At 37.7% G+C, this 13,418-nt stretch overlaps 1 long non-coding RNA gene across 1 annotated transcript in view; it reads left to right on the top strand.

The window, feature by feature from the left end:
- LOC144378381 (uncharacterized) overlaps window positions 1-13,133 on the top strand; it is a 181,771-nt gene extending 168,638 nt beyond the window's left edge. Inside the window, exon 4 of the long non-coding RNA XR_013440040.1 lies at window positions 13,035-13,133. This is a non-coding gene — a long non-coding RNA (uncharacterized LOC144378381). The remainder of the gene's footprint in view (window positions 1-13,034) is intronic.
- Window positions 13,134-13,418: the final 285 nt, after the last annotated feature.

Genomic DNA, 13,418 nt, shown 5'->3' with positions numbered 1-13,418 from the left:
TCCCCACTCCTTTCTCAGGCACCACAATTGTATAATAATGCCTATGAATACATTTTTCAGTAATTTTTTAAAACCACATTTTCCCCTCACATAACCTCATTATAACTGTGGCCTAAGTGCTACATTTTCCTTCCCATAGTTTTGAGCAATACCCTTCTATTTCACCATGGACTTAAGAGTTTGGTTCAGAAGACTGCAAAACTATATTAAAAACATAAAAACATACTATAAATTCTATCTCTTATAATTCTATTACTATTTTACTGGAGTCTCAGACATCTGTGAATGTGTGAGTTATTATTATTGAGTTCTTTTTCCATCCTGTCCAGAAAGACCTATATATAGCCCAGTGTGTTAAAACCTCAAAAGCAAGCAACATCACATTGTCTGTTAGCAACACATCATTGGATAGGACGTGAAAATCATAGCCGTTGTCCTGTTCATTCAGTGTAGACCTTGGCCTAGAGTTCTTGGCAGGAAGAGTGTTTCAGTGGGGCCTGTATCAAGCTCTAATAGAAGCTGTTGGAAGAATAAAAGTTGGTTATGTTTTTGGCAGAGAGCCTAGGGTCATGGAAAGTACTTTCATCTTATGAACTGGAGATAATTGAGCAGCATGACCTGTATGTTGGTTTTTAAAGGGACATTAGACTACCCATTGTTTAACAAGGTGTCACACTCTTAGAGGATGAAGCTCAGATGATGAGGGCTTCAGTGAGTGTATAAATAGTGAAAATCAGAGGAAAGTTGAGTGAGTGCTTGAACAACTTTAGCAAGAGAATATTCGCTGTAGTCACTCAGCCAACCCAGCACATTGTACTTTCCAAGTCTTGAATCTTGCTTATTTGTTGGGTTCTCCCAAATGTTCTTCAAAGACACCTCATTCTTGCCTTATATTGAACCCAGGAGAAACTGAAAGAAAGCCAGAGGCTCTAGTTAAAGGAGCACCAGAATTGCAATCTGTTGGCTTCTAATTTTTGCCACACTTATTTAGGCAATGAGAGCTATATTTATCCTTTGTCATGAATATATTTTGGTAATGGACAAGGGAATGAGAGTCTAGGACTGGAGATTAGTCCCGGCTCTTCCTTTTACCAGTTAGTTTTAACAATTTAGAAAAGGCACAGAATATCTCAGATTCTTGGTTTATTCACATGTAAAGTGTGTACAGCATTAGTACATACTTCACAAGGCTGTCATAATAACCAATTCAGGTAATATTGTTTTATAGACTGTAAAGCCCTATTGAAATATTTAATTCAATTCATAGATTACATTTGATCATTGTTATATGTAGAAATAAATAGATCTTGATCTAAGTTCCTCCCCCCTTACCATACTCAGAATAATATTTGATAACACACTGGGACAATTAAAAAATAAAAATGACCTTAAGACCAGAGAATTTTTGTTTGACTTTTTACTCTCTCAATATTTACCTGATAAATATTTGCATTGTATAAATCAATTTAGGAAATACCACCCTACCTGATTCCCAGCGTGAATGCTGTACTGAATATCTTTTAAATAAGGGGTAGCAAATTGATTCGTAACAGGGTCTTGTCTTCTTCAATCTCGGGTATTATTTAAACATCTTTGTTTGGACAGCTTTTTCAGCTGTGGCTATTACAATCCCTGTGGCATCCAAGGAGTCAGCAACATTTAGTTTTGGGGAGAGTCAGTTTGACCCTTTGGGTAACCATGGTATCTAAGGACTTCTCAGACATAACAAACTTCTAGGCTGGTGTCAGAAGAGATAAGAATTAGAAGTGAGGAAATAAGAACCAAAGGGCATGAATCAGGATATTCAGCAAATACACTGTGTTACAAGTGGGGAAAAACAAAAACAAAACAAAGCTTGTAACTGGGGAGATTAACTAAGGGAACAGGATATAGTAAAGAGAAAAAGTGAAAAATATCAATTCATATAGAGAATTTAATTTAGACTTTCTGTTTGTATGTACATCTGTCTGAACATGTCGATGTTTTGATAGTCCTTTCTAGGGGATTTCTAGGCCCACTTAGTATTAGGAATGAGACTCCATCTGGCTAGGAGAAGCCGGAAGGACATAGATTGGTAAGATCTAACCAAGATCTGGATTTCTCCAGTTAATGCTTGTCTAACCTAGGGTCTGTATTTTATTATTATTTTTTTACCTATCCCCACATCAAGACCATAAAAAGCATTAGAGTTCTAGCTTGAAAGTTCCCACTTCTATGTAATATTTGAGTTGGAATTGTGGAAGGAAAGTATCCTAAAGCCAGAGGGCCTTTGCTAATACATTGGTTTGATATGGACTACTCCTGTCTTAGAGCCTTAACTCTTGCTGTTATAAAAGTTTATGTTAGGTCTAGAAAGATCCATTGATTAACAATTCATTGTGTCATTTATTTCTGGAACTGATTTCCATGGGTTATATATATGACTTTTCCCTTGAGGGAATTACAGACTTGTGCACATGGAGATTAGTTCTCTATGATAATTAAGCCCGCCACTTTTACTCCTTTTCAGAATAAAATAAATATTTATCAGAGGATTAAATTGAATAAAAAGAATTCAATCATATGAAGAATCCTTTCTCCAATTATAAAGGGCATACAAAACCCTCTAGCTTCTTTAAACAGCACCAGGTTTCCCATGGAGCAGAAAAGAGCATAGTAATGCTTGTTTCTAAAAAGAAGGGCAGAACTTTGTGAGTATGAGTATTCTCTCATCAATAATGATTATAGTATACCATCTCAGAAAAATTAATGTTTTAGAGAGATTACTTACTCAGTAGATACTGTTGGTTGCCCAACATCCCCCCACCCCACTCGCTCTCGCTTCTTTTTAACAGAACTGTGATTTTGTTCAGGCATCCACCCTACTCTGTGATCACATTCTTTGGGTTAAGCAGTCCCCATCCTCAACTCTTAGCTCTGGGGGTGCGTCTTTTCTGGTAGAAAGTAGTCATGTTATCCTATTCCTTTGCCACTGATTGGTTAGGGGTAGGCATGTGATCTAATTCCGTCTTTAGTCTCCAGTGGAGGAGTGCTGGAAGATTTTGGGAAGAAGAGTTTCTTTGCTCCTAAGAGAAACACAGAATCTCCTCTTTTACTCCTAGAGACACCATTTTATCTGCATATGGTGCCTGGATATGTGGCAGCCATCTTGCTTTCAGCCACTTAGGAAGATAACACAATGGAAGGAGGACCCAAGAGGGTCTTAGAGAAGCAGAATCAAGCCCAATTAAGTGACATGTGGAGACTGACCTACCTTTGAAGTTTTTTGTTATGAGAGACAATAAATGTTATAATTATTAAGCTATAAGCTACTTTGAATTGAGTTTTCTGTTCTTTATAGCTAAGAAATTCCTAATGGGCATAGTTACTGAGCAAGGGAATCAAAGAATCCATACCTCTCACTGGTGTTCTGTGTCTGGCAGAACCCACCACCTCTTTGCCCGTACGGAGGCAAATGCCATTGTTGATATAATTGAAGTCCTGGATATATCTTGAAATGGAGAACTAAGCAAGCAACCAACTCTCAGACTTTATGCCATGGAGTATAAATTTTCCTAAAGGAAGAGTTGAAGTTGGTTGATCTGGGAAACTTGAGAGGAATGATATATGTTGCAGTGCTTGTTGTAATACAGTGAAAACCCAAATGAGCTAAAATTACATCTTTTATCCTCCTTTGAGAGACTGCCTATTATAAACCCTCAGTAAAGTATTTTGAATATGTGTCATAGTCTTCATATTTTAGACTGGAAGAAACTATTGGACAGTAGGTCAGGAGTGGAGGTATTTTCTCTATTTCTATTTCATGGTCTTTTAAGTACCATGAACCAATTCTTTTTTTTAACATTAATTTCTTAGAAGTAGTTGAACACAATATATTTATTTATTTATTTATTTTTATGTGGTGCTGAGGATCAAATCCAGGGCCTCACATGTGCTAGGTGAGCACTCTACCGCTGAGATACAACCCCAGCCCCATGAACCAATTCTTCATTAAATGGATTTTACCATAGCATAGCAGTAAAACTAACCCTGGAGTCACCAGGAAGTTAAACCATATTTCATTTTTTCTCAGACATCTTTTCTTTTTCTAACATAACTCCTTCTCTAGAATTGGATTATATCTCATAATTGTTCTCTAAATGGAAGTTACTATATAGCTGTCATATGAACACATAGACATCAACATTCCTAGAATTAGTATTAGGGAGTTGGAAGAGATTCCTCGCTCTTAAGAAATGTTGCACCACTACCAGTCCCAATAATCTAAAGAATGATATTGTGTGCAAAACATGGGAATGGTTCATTTTGAGCCTTTAAGTCATTCAGAAGAGTCAGACTCAATGAAAATGGCTTAATATATGTTATAATAAAATCTTATGTTTATATGCCTATAGAGTTTTAAATAAGTACACAATAAAAATTCAACTTATGAACACATTGTATCCATAGCATTATTGGCAGCATTAAAAAATAGAGGTACATGAAATAATGGTGCATCTTTAGTTTATAGCATGATAGATTCAATGAAAGATGGTAACCAAAAGCTGAGATATCAGTGTCATTAGAAAACCAGAGGCTGCTTCTACCACTCCTTTCTCTGAGGAAAGGTGTTCCTTATGTTGCTCTTATATGAACTCTTGTCTCCCATGGGTACTTGTGATTGATTAAACTCAGTCACATGGCTGTTTCCTAGCTCCAAAGGAACTTGGGGATATGATTTCTACTTTCTGTGGTGGGGAAATGAGTCTTATAACATGAGACTATCTCTTATCATAGACAAGTAGCCATGCTTTAATAAAAAAAATTTTGAGATGGACCTCAAAGGTTGGGTTACCATTTTTAACCAGTAGAGTTTCAGGCCTGTGTATTCCAGGCATAACCTGGAACCATTAGACATAAGGGAGTGGTAGATTTTATGTTTCCTTTAATTTTAGATAATCCATGGACTCTTTCATACCCAGAAAGACAGAATTGATTTAATGGTACTTCTGGGAATTTAGAAGTGATCTATACTCACACTGAATTTTTCTTTGCAAATAGAGTTTTCTGAGGTACTAAAGGACATATACACTTAATTAGATACTCAGCTCCTGGGAAACTTTCTTTATGAAGTGTTCACACTCTATGATTATTTTCTAAAACAGTCATTGTGGGATTTGGTATGGATGTAGGTTCTATCTTTTAGGCACTCCCCTATCCTTTCTCCCATCCTCTAGCAAGTAAATTTGAGGTGGTTTGAGGTTTGGAAAAAAGGCTGGAAGACACATGCTCAAACACGTCAATCTCCAATAATTGAATAAGTTGACATAACAAGTTCTTTCTTTTCTCTTTGTTCTTTTTTCCCTCTTAGCCTTAAAAAAAATCTTAATTCTTATTTCATGCTATAAAAACTCTAAGTAAAAATTGACTGTGATGTAAAACAGATATAGGTAAAAAGTTATACCTAAACTTGAAAGAGCTAAATCCAAATACTTCAGTAAGGCAGAAGAGCTCCCTCCTCACACTTATCGCCAGCTTTGCTCTTCATGAAGGGTGAAGTGGTGAAATTATATGGTTTCTTTCATCACCAAATGAAGTGGTCAATGTCACTATAGCCATTGGTGATGTGTCTGTTAGTACTTTCAAAAATAAGTCACTTTACATAGAGTTTATTTTTTGCATTCTCTTCTTTTTAAAAATATACTGCTAATGGCAGCTCCTCATTCTAAGTCTATGACATAAAAAGCTGATGTGACTGGCAGTCTGTGCTTTGCACATGTCTTTTTGTTCTTTAGTTTTGCTGCTACTTGCAATGGCCATTGCTATTTGCAAATGGCAGATTAGTTTCATGATCTGTCTGATTCTGTTGCTTCTAGGGTCACACATTGTCTAAGTTAGCATTTACTGTAGACAAAGCACCCAGAGAATAGTGACTTAAAATTACAACCTCTTATTATTACTCATGAGCTATAAGTCATTTTGGGGACATTTTTGCTGGTGTGAAGTAAGTGCATGAGTAAGCTAGGCTCATTCATGTGTCTATGACCAGCTGATGACATGGTTGGGGACTGCACATGAGTGAGAATGGCCTCCTTCATATGTCTGATGGTTGTCTTGCTGTTGACTAGAAGATTGAGATGACTGGTCTACATATCTCCTACCATCCAACAATCTAAAAGCTGCCAGACATGTTTAGATTCAGATGCAGATTTCTCAGGTAACATCCTCCACATTCTGTAGGTTTCAATAAGTCACAACCCTAGCCCAAGGAGTAGAGACACGGATACTACCTCTTTATGGAGGAACTATAAAGTATTATGGTCATTTTTCAATCAATCATAATTTTTTTCTAAAGGTAGAGTGACTGATGGACTGGTGGTACATTGTGTCCTTTTGTTTTTTAGTTGCCAAATCTATGTTGTGAAAAATTCTTTCCCCTCTATTCACCTTGCATACCCAGAAGGACAGAATTAGTTTAATGATACTTCTGGGAATTTAGAAGTGATCTATACTCAAACTGGATTTTTCTTTGCAAATAGATTTTCTGAAGTACTAAAAGATATATACACTTAATTAGATACCTCAGTTCCTGGGAAACACTTCCTTATGAAGTGTTCACACTGTATGACTATTTTCTGATTCTGGTTATAGACTGAAAATTGTGCTCTTATTCCTCCTCCTGAAGCACTTGAACAAGTGCATCCTGATCCAGCCAGAGTGGGTGGTGAAAAGAGGACTAAATCCTTGATTTTATTCTGAAGCTTCAGGAGGCAACTTAGAGAGTTTGCAAGTAAGGCTGCTGCCACAGTTTAGAAGGTCACCTGATAGAGGTGAAGTGGGCTCTCCATTCATCAGATCTGCATTTAGTGCTATAGGTAACAACACTGTATTGAACATTTAAAAATTTGTCACAAGGGTAAATTTCAGGAGAAGTGTTCTTATCACAGTAATAAAAAAAAATTCAAAACCAAAGTCTTTTCTCACCTTTTTCATAAGGTTGTCCTGGGAATCCAATGATGTAATTCCCATGAAATCTTTTGTAAAACTATAAAGTGCAATAAACCTACTTGGTTGCTATTATTGTTGCTATTTTTGTATTGTTTAATACTGTTGGATAACTTACATTACATTTCAAAATCTCATAATAATTATGGAGCCTTTGCCATCCTAAGGATCACTCATCATTATAGACTAAACTATTCAGGAAGACAGTATAATGTGTTTATTGCCATTATTTAACCAAATAACTATTTGCTAAGCTTTTATTGTGTGTCCAGCTATGTTCTAGGTGCTGTGGGAAAATAAAAGAACTAGATGGACATCATCCTTGTCTTTAAGCAGTTGAACAATCCAATTAGGGAAATGAAGCAATAAGATATAAGACAAGTAGCCAGGAATGAGATAGCCATGAACTGAGGGATAAGTGGTTTCATAGCCCAGTTACAATCTGGAGAAGAAGAAGAAGATCCTGGGTGTGCGAGTATTCCATTAAATCCTCCTGAAGACCTTCTGGGTAGAGTTAGGAGGAGTCACCCAGCCAGGGAGGCACTTCCTATGGCCACTCCATGATACCAAGCCACCTCTCAGTTTCTCCATAATTACAAGGCCCTTCTTGTTTGAGCTGTCAATTACTGGAAAGTGTGTAGTAAAAGCAGAATTCCCTCCCTAACCTGGAAAGAAATTTCTCCCAACATGTAAAGTTTCCTTGGTGTAGGCTTGTTCATGACCTTGGCCCTTTTTTAGACTACAGGATGTTTTATAGGATCTTTGCAGCCAGCATTATTTCTGACAGAAGGATCTCTCTGATCTAGGAGATAATTATCAAGAAATCTACATTGTTTCATTATGCTTTCAGAGGCTGTGCAGTTATTAAGTAGATTCAACCAGTGATACACATCAATCAGCAACCAAATAATTGGCATCCTTACTTCATAGTGTTTTTTTTTCTTCTATAGTTCCTTAATGAAATGTTTCTCAAAGTATGGTCTTTTTTTTTTTTTCTGTTGGCCACCTACACCAGAATTCACTGTATGTATTGGCTAAAAAATGTAGGTTCCTGAAACCTATTCTGGCTCTTCTCAATCAGAAACTTTGGGGGAGCACATATTATATGAGTTTCCCAGGCAGTCTTTTGTGTATCAGCATTCAAAAATTATGCCTTAATGCTTGATGAGCTTAAAATGCTTAATGCTGGCGTGGTACCTGGGTGATGCCAGGTTTCCCTCCTCCAATCAAATCAGATCTCTGAGGTTAGGGCTCAGGCATAGTATTTTTAAACCTCTGAGTTTATTCCAATGTGCAGCCATGGTTGAAGATCACTGGCTTACAACAGTACACTTCAGGCTTTTATGTGAATATGAACCTCTGTGATCCTATTAAAATGTAATTTCTGATATAGTAAGTCTGGAGTAAGGCCTTAAATTCTATGTTTCTAATAAGTTACCGCATGAAGCAGATGCTGCCAGGTAATGGACCATGTTTTGAGTAGAAAGAGCTTAGAGAAAAGACATTTAATTATTCCATTATCCCATCTGGATTGGCCTAATCTGCATGTCTCATAGATGACCACACTAATTCCATATTTACTAATTAATGACAGAGCAAAAGCTCTGTTCCCAAAGGATCATAGTTTCATTGATTTGTTATAGAGAAATGTTTTTAAAATATTATAGAGAAATATTTTTAAAAGTTAAAAGATTCAAGTGAAAAAGATTTCCAAAACTGTCAATGAGGCTATAGGAGCAGGAAGTCAAGCAGGAAGACAGATTGGAGCATATTAGCAAGGCACGTGGAAAGGCGTACTTTAGAGGAGCAACAAGCAGCAAATTGATTAATAAGGGGGATATCAGGTAGTGAAGATATGGAACCTTTGTCTAAGTGACCTAGGAAGAAATAGGGCCATTCGGGCTGCTTTATAAATCTAAGGTTATGGATGGGTGGTGAATGAGTATTGAAAAGCACATCATTCTTCTCTCTCTCTCTCTCTCTCTCTCTCTCTCTCTCTCTCTCTCTCACTCACACACACACACACACACACACACAGACACATACACACATACACAAACTCACACACCCTCTCCCCTTTCTTCTTCCTTTTAGCTTAAAACTTTTCACTAGCTTTTCATAAAAGTAGAGTTTCTTTCAAACATCTTGCACTGGCCAATGAGACTTGCATCTCTACTCTGCCTCATTTCTTGCCTATCTTACCTCTCCTCCTAAACTGGCTTTTTTTTGTTTGTTTGTTTGTTTTTTTGGTACCAGGGATTAAGCTCAGGGGCATTCAACCATGGAGCCACATCCCCAGCCCTATTTTGTATTTTATTTAGAGACAGGGTCTCATTGAGTAGCTTAGCGTCTCACCTTTGCTGAAGCTGACTTTGAACTTGCCATCCTCCTGCCTCAGTCTCCCCAGCTGCTGGGATTACAAGCGTGCCCAGTTACACTGGCATTCTTTCCATTTCTCATACACAGCCTCTTATTTCTGCTCAAGGTCTTTGCCTTGCGGTTTCCTGGGAGGCAGGTGGGTTCTCACCATCTTTCAGAACTAAGTTTGTCTCTTTGGTGTCTTCTCTGTTTTCTTTTTTCCCCAAATATACATTTTTTTAATACATTGGCATGTTTGTCATGTTTTTGGTTTTTTTTTTAATGAACTTACTATTTGAAACTCCATTCATTATGCTACTTTTTAATTTATATATTTCCACATAGGACCCACTGGGGTAAAGGCCTCGTCTATTTTGTCCACAACATGAAGCCCAGCCTCTAAAACAGTTCCTGTTAACCAATAAATACATCAAAGGAGTGAATGGCAGTCTGTAAGTTCATTTGGGGGAGAAGATTCAGAATCTGTGGAGGTGTTTGCTTAAAATGTCAGTTCCTGTGTCCCAAGCTCAGAATCTGTTTCAGTAGTGTAGGGACGGGGTCTAAACATCCCACATTGAAAAACAAACTTCTAAAATGTTTGTTCTTTTTTTTGGGGGGGATCAACTGAAATTTTTTGAATAATAGCTATGGATTGAGGACTTCATTTAGAAAAATATATTTCACAAAGATGGTATTATTTCACGTGGCTTATGAGCTACCGTGGATATTGATGTGGCTCCCAAATCATCAGACTGCACTTCTGATCCACTGAAGCAATATTTCTGGATGTTATTTCCAATAATCTCTATTTCTTAAAAGATCTCCAGGTGATTCTGATAACTATACAATTTGGGGCACCCCTAAAGTCATTATTAAAACCAATGGGACCTGAAGCAAACATTGATATGAGTTCCCTGCATGCATGTACATAACAGCTTGTGGATGAGCTGATGGATGAGCTTTGGGGCAAGCAACAACAACAACAAATCTGATTAACAGTAAATTACACAATAGGTGCTTTTTCCCCTCCTCATAACAAGAAATCTGAAATTAGGTGTTTGCTGGCATCGGTTCAGCAGCTCTGAAAGGCCACCAAAAATCCAGGTATTGCTGCCTTATCTTCCCCATATCCTTCTTTTCTTCCTTAGGCTTAAATGTTATGCTTGCATAAAGTCAATATAGCCTCAGGCATAGTAGTCACATTCAAGGCAAGATGAAGAGTGAAGGCTCATCTTTGTATCTAGAATGAAAAATCCTTCCCAAGAGCTCTCCCAGAAGATTTTTGTTTCTCCTCGGCCAGAACTTGGCATTCTACCCAGATGCAGGGACATTCAGGGACGTGAGTAGATGGTCTTCCAGACTCCACAGTGGGAGGTGAAGATCGAGAAAGGATTTGGGGGTAGTTTTTAAGTAGTCTGGAAATCATCTATCACACATACCTGTTGCAGAAACACTGTCCAGCCCATAAGGCTGTTGGAGACAGAGACATTCATTCATTGCTTTTCTAGGATTATTTTTTCTATTTGCCTAAAGCACTTTCCTCAAATGATTGATTTTTTAAAAATTTATTTATTTATTCTACTGTATTATATATGACAGCAGAATACATTTAAGTTCATAGTACACATATAGAGTACAATTTTTCATGAAATGACTGATTCTTACTTCCTAACTCTTCATTTACCTTGGGTAGTAACAGCAATTTATTAGATGCTAGGCATTATTTGTAAGCCACATAAATACACCTTTAATCTTCTTTTTTTGGTGGGGAGTACTGGGAATTGAACCCAGGGGCGCTTCACCACTGAGCCAAATCCCCAGCCCTTTTTTGTATTTCATTTAGAGACAGGGTCTTGCTGAGTTGCTTAGGGCCTCACGAAGTTGCTGAGGCTGGTTTTGAACTCACAGTCCTCCTGCTTCAGCCTCCTGAGCTTCTAGGATTACAGGCCTGCGCCAACGTGCCATGCCCTGCTGGCCCTTTTAATCTTTACAACAAATTAATCTAGTAGATTCTATTATCATTCCCAGTTAACACATGAGGAGACTGAGGTACAGAGAAGTTAAATAGCTTGGCCAAGGTCACTCAGCTTCTGAAGAGCAGAATGGGATATAGACCAAGGTGATTTGCTTCTAGAGTCCATATGCTCTTAACCCTGATACCATAGTGTCCTCCCTTCCACATATGATTGGAAGTAAAGACACTGACTGCAGGAACTGAACTTAGCCAAGAAGAGTTAAGTTTCACCCTTTGAGGTAGGAAGAAAAATGCACATCAGGGGGATAGTGAGACACCTCAGGAGTGGAAATCAAGGAAGTGTACTTAATGGGCTTGTGGGGATGGTGAAGTCAATCACAGGATGGGCTTTGCAGGGATAGATCCATGATTTGTAGAGTAGCTCACTTTCTAGAAGTCAGTGGCCTTTTCTTTAAACGCATGTGTCCACGTGGAGTTACAGTTAGAGGAATTGTCTGTGATCTCATCCAGAATTGATGGGTCTGAACAGGCTGGTGTTAAGAGGGTTTGAGCTCAGTTTGGCTTCATGTCACATAAATGGTACACCTTATCTGTCTTGTGAGTTGTGCAGGTTTGTAAGTTGTGGTTTATGTTTTGATTCTTAGTATCCTGCATGTGAGTACCTTGCCAACAGGGCCATTTTGTTTTGTTTTCTCTCTCAGTCTTCCTTTTTTGGTCATTCTTCAGCCTAAATGTAAAGATAGACCATTATCTTTCAGGAAAATGATGAGCCCGGATCTGTATCACTGTTTAATTAGTTGCAATGATGAATTGAGTATTTGTATCTCAAGTGACAGGGGTGTGTGTGTGTGTGTGTGTGTGTGTGTATTTGTTGTTGTTGTTTTTGTTGTTACATAATTATTTGTGGGATCTCCTGGAGAGAAAGTGACTCTGCAGATATTCACACTTAGTGACTACAACACAGAAACACTGAGACCAAAATTATTATTTTATGAGAAATGTGGCTCACATATCCCTTTAGCTACTTAAAATCTTATTCAGATGACCAGTTGGCTTTTCCTTTGACTTGATCTAGGTAGTTCAACTTGGCCAGCATCTGAAGGATGAATGCTGTTTCTAGTTTTTGTTGGAATGATACTAGATATACCAAGACTAAAGGATAGGAGTGTCTACTAATAATGTAGAACTTGAACCGGTAAAAAAGAAAGGTAATAACCCAGAGCATAAATATGAGAAACTTGCAAACAACCATGTGATTATCAGTGGCTTTGGGTATCTGGGAGTCTTTGGCATAAACCATTTATTTCATATTATCTTATATTCCCATACTAAAACAGCCTCCATATCTTGACTCATTCATTGAACACCCAGAGATGAAGGCAATGGTATCCATATATTTACTGTCTTTGTTCTCAGTGGTCTTTTACTGATGTTTTCTAGATATTTTTTCCAGAAATCTCATTTCCTCAGTGCCTCAGTCAGGACCTTTAAAGATAAACATTTTGGCTGGGAGAGAGGGGAACTCCACCACAAAACCCAGAAACAGCCCTGAGTTTGTATTCCATGTACTTAAGGTCAGAACTACATCAGTGCAAACACATAACTGCCTGTTTGAATACACAACATAAAAGGGCAATCCTTTCATTGATTTCCCCTAAAATACTCTTGCACCTGCAGACTTCCTGGAGGTTCTTTTTTTTTTTTTTTTCCTCCTTAGGGGGAGTGTCTTGAAGTACAGGAACTCCAAAGCACCTGGAGGCCAACCACTGCAGATGTCCGCCTGAAGGCAAAGATTTGATCGGGGTTATGAAACCAGCATGGTATGTCCTAACAAAACAATGATCTATAGAGATTATAAAGCTTGAAGTGTTTTTAATTCTAAAGATATGCAAACACTATGCCTACAAAAGGGATGGGAGATTCCATAACAGAAGCAGGGAATGATTTCCAAATGTGTTCTGTCAAGAACTAGGATTTTGGTTGACATTAAGAGATTTGTTTTATATACATTAATTCTGTATTGTTTGAATATAGTAAGAGAATCTGTGATAGTCACAAATATGATTTAAGTAGTGAAGAAAAGAAGGTTCTTTTCTGCCAT

The sequence above is a fragment of the Ictidomys tridecemlineatus genome, chromosome 6 (assembly GCF_052094955.1).
Source record: "Ictidomys tridecemlineatus isolate mIctTri1 chromosome 6, mIctTri1.hap1, whole genome shotgun sequence".
In the NCBI taxonomy this organism is placed as follows: Eukaryota; Metazoa; Chordata; class Mammalia; order Rodentia; family Sciuridae; genus Ictidomys; species Ictidomys tridecemlineatus.
The sequence above is the reverse complement of the archived record's forward strand: the minus strand, read 5'-3'. Positions and strand labels throughout refer to the sequence as shown.